This window comes from Cynara cardunculus (assembly GCF_001531365.2).
Source record: "Cynara cardunculus var. scolymus isolate 2C chromosome LG 7, CcrdV1, whole genome shotgun sequence".
NCBI classification, from domain to species: domain Eukaryota; kingdom Viridiplantae; phylum Streptophyta; class Magnoliopsida; order Asterales; family Asteraceae; genus Cynara; species Cynara cardunculus.
The window spans coordinates 794,926-798,687 of record NC_037534.1 but is presented as its reverse complement, the minus strand read 5'-3'; positions in this window follow the sequence as shown (position 1 = coordinate 798,687).

Sequence of the window (3,762 nt, the reverse complement as noted above, 5' to 3'; positions counted from 1 at the left end):
AATTATATTTTAGATTTTTTATATTTAAAATGAGATGTTTATCCTGTATTGGATTGTGTTTATCTGCAGTTAGTTACACGAATTCAGTTATGGGATGAAATCGGATAGAGATGAAATCGTTTAGCAATGAACGAGTTTAAGAGTTTTAAGAGTTTAAGAGTTTTTAAGAATTTTAGCCAAATGCTTTATAATATAGTATAGATATATCAAAAAAGAAGAATAAAAAAATTAAAAAATGATCAAAACGAGGGACATCAATGGTAGGACCCAAAAAATGATCAAAAAATCTTTTGATTTTCCCTCTTTAACAACAATACCAGTAGTTTTTTTGAGTTAAAATAATTTCAGTAACCAATTTCTAAAAAATTCAATCAATTAATTATTCAAAAAAAAAATACAATGACTTAATCATTCAACATAAAAAAATTCAACGACTTATTCAATCAAAAAAAGTTCAAGAACTTAAAAATTCAAAATGGAACATTTCTTTTAGTTTTTTGAACTTTTTTCTTTTCTAAATTCAATACAAACAATTTCTATAAATATTTCATTTATTAAAATAAATAAATTAATCAGGAAAATTAACTTTTGCATTACAGTATTTTAAGTTTTTTTAAATAATTACAATCGGACTTTATTACTAATACATATATGTAATATAATAATAAATATGAATATATATATATATATAATATAAATAAAGATAATAAAATTGATATATAATAATACTATAAATAAAAATATTATATAATATGTGTAAAATACACACACATATATACATATCTATACATATAATAAATAAATAACTAGGGTGACATGTATCATCTTCTTGTGAGACGGTTATCTTGTTTTTCCACCTAAATATGTATCTAGACACAATTTACATTATTAGTTCAATTATATTAATTTGAACGTATCTAAACACAATTTACATTAACAGTTCAATTAGACTTATTTAATTGACATGTGTCATCTAATTCAATCAACCCCACTAATTTAGGATGCAATTGATTTTATTATTGGGTTAATTAATTCGTGTAATAACTGATACTAGAAAAAATGGTGTTTTACTTCAGAGTTATTCTTCAGAGTTATTCTTCAGAGTTATTTTTCATAGGCATGGGAATAGGCTCTGACCCGTCGGGGAACCCGGTTCACCCTCCCCGGTCGGGGATGGGGACGAGGATCCCCGTTTGTCTCAAACCAGGGATGGGTCGGGGACGGGTATGGTACTCCCCCCTGTACCCGTTATATATGTATATATATATATATATGTATATTATTTATTTCACTAAAATGGTAGTTCATAATTTCCTACTTCCTAACTAGGCTTATAATCTAAAATTGTTATTTTTTGGATGCTAATATGTAATATTTTGAATGTTAAGTCAAAATACAATTACTCGATAAGTTTTACTCGATATCGTTTTATATTATTCAATATCGTTTGGTACATGTGACTTTAAGTTTTTTGTGGATTTAATTGAATTTTTTTTAAGGCTATTAGTTCTTATATGATCTTGTGGTTTTTTTTGTATTAAATTAAATTCATTTTGGTTTTAGGTTTATTGAAAATATTTGAGATTTAAACATGTATGCTCTCTCATATATTTAATTTAAAATAACTTATATAAACGAGAAAAAAAATCTTCGTTTCCCTGTTGGGGATGGGGATGTGATTATATTCTCCGACGGGGATGGGGACGTGGACGGGGATAGAGATAAGTAATCGGGGACGGGGATTAAGGTTCCCACCCCATTCTCATGCCTAATTCTTCAAAGTCATTTTTTAGAGTTATACTTGTTAGGACTGAAAAATCAGTATTAATTGTATTCGTCTTGAAAGTTAAATATAGTCTATAATTGTAAAAGTCAGCGTGTTTGACTTTCTTATAGGAGTTTGACTTTGACTTGTCTTTAGTAGGTTTGACCATATAAATAGTGGTTAGTCTTTATAATTTGAGAATGAGAGCTCATTTGTAAGATTTGATACGTAATGAGAGTTTGACCAGAATTATCAGGATTGACTTTCTCTCTCAATGTTCTTGATATTTTTACAAGCTATATCTGAGAATCTGCCATTGTTGTGAAGATATGAAGATTGATCAGTGAAATAGGGACACACAATTGGTATCAGAGCACGTTTGCAGAGAAATTTGATTGAAGAAATCGTCAAGAAGTGCTGAAATTTCTGGAATTTTCATGATTTTATGTTCTTGAGTGTTCTTATTTTTTTTTTTACGAATTTTCTTTTGAAATCTTTCATTTTTGGACTTTTGATTGTTAAAATGATGATCGTTGTGTGTGTTTTAACATAGTGTTTCATTTTTATTCTTGTGATTTTGCATTTTGATCATTGTTTTTTTTAGATTTGATGAGATTTGTTTGTTTTGAAGTTCTTCGTGTTCATGTGAAAATTCATAACAAATCAGATTTTGATCCAATTTTTGTATGAATTTGTACACTTTTTGTGTTTGTTTGTTGATTTGATCTTAGTTTGTTTGTCATATATGTGTGAATTGTGTTTGTTACACTCATGAACTGTCAGGTTTAATGTCAGGTTTAGTTGAGCGGATAACACACCGGAGGTTTGAACGGTATATCATTTCATTGCTTAGCTGTCCAAAATTCTCTTTAATCAAGACTTTTTGTCCGGATTACACCGTAGAAGTCTTGACCGAATAATTGTCCGGATTCGCACAAATATCGGATAGTCTTAATCGCACAATTTGACCGGTGTTCATATAAACCGATCACCTCTTGACCGGTGTTCATATAAACCGATCACCTTTTGACCGGTGTTCATATAAACCGATCATCTCTTGACCGGTTAAGTGTTCATAAGTAAGTGTCATTGCTTGAGCGGAAAAGTAATCCGCACACATCTTAAGCGGATTCTGAGTTTGCCTTGAGCGGTTTAAGAGAAGCATTTAGCGGACAAGGGTTAAACCGTACAATCCTTGAGCGGACTTGTGAACGGTTTTGGACTTAGCATTTTTTTGCATCGAAGTATCTGGATTGCTAAACCGCTCACCTTGCATCCGAATTTGGGCTTGCAATTCATCTTGGGTTTATAATATTTGTTGTGTTTTAATTTTTTTTAGATTTTATTTTTGGATTATTGTATATTTGTTTTGTGTGTTTTTTTTGGGCAAAATACATAAAATAGCAATCTACTTTCATAATTTTTTTATTACAACATTGTACTTTCACTTTTTCTTATTACAGCAATGTACTTTCAAACTATTTTTTATTAGGACATTGTACTTTGAAATATTTACCCATTGTAGCATTGGGTAACCTTTTTATTTAAATTTACCCATTATACTAGATTTCCATGCCACCTCATTGTCCACGTAGGTTGTCAACATGTACCATAGTGATGTAATTTTCTTACTACATCATTGTACTTTCAAAACTATTTTATTATAGTATCTACTAGTTCTTATTAAACACTGTATTTTTATTTTTAATATGTAGATATTTTACATGTTATTTAATAAATGTATTAAATGAATTATAAAAATTATAAATTGTTGATTAATATACCAATATCAATAAAACTAGTAGAACACAACTTATCTCGCTAATATTTTTTTTTAAATATGTGTTTTTAAAAAAAAAGGAAAATAAGAATTGTTCTATTTTTACCAAAAAATATGATCTTTTAAAAAATATATTATATTTGTTCCAAAACTTTTTACTTGACGTATAAATATATCAAATTAATTATATTTTTTTGAATTATTTATTAATATAACA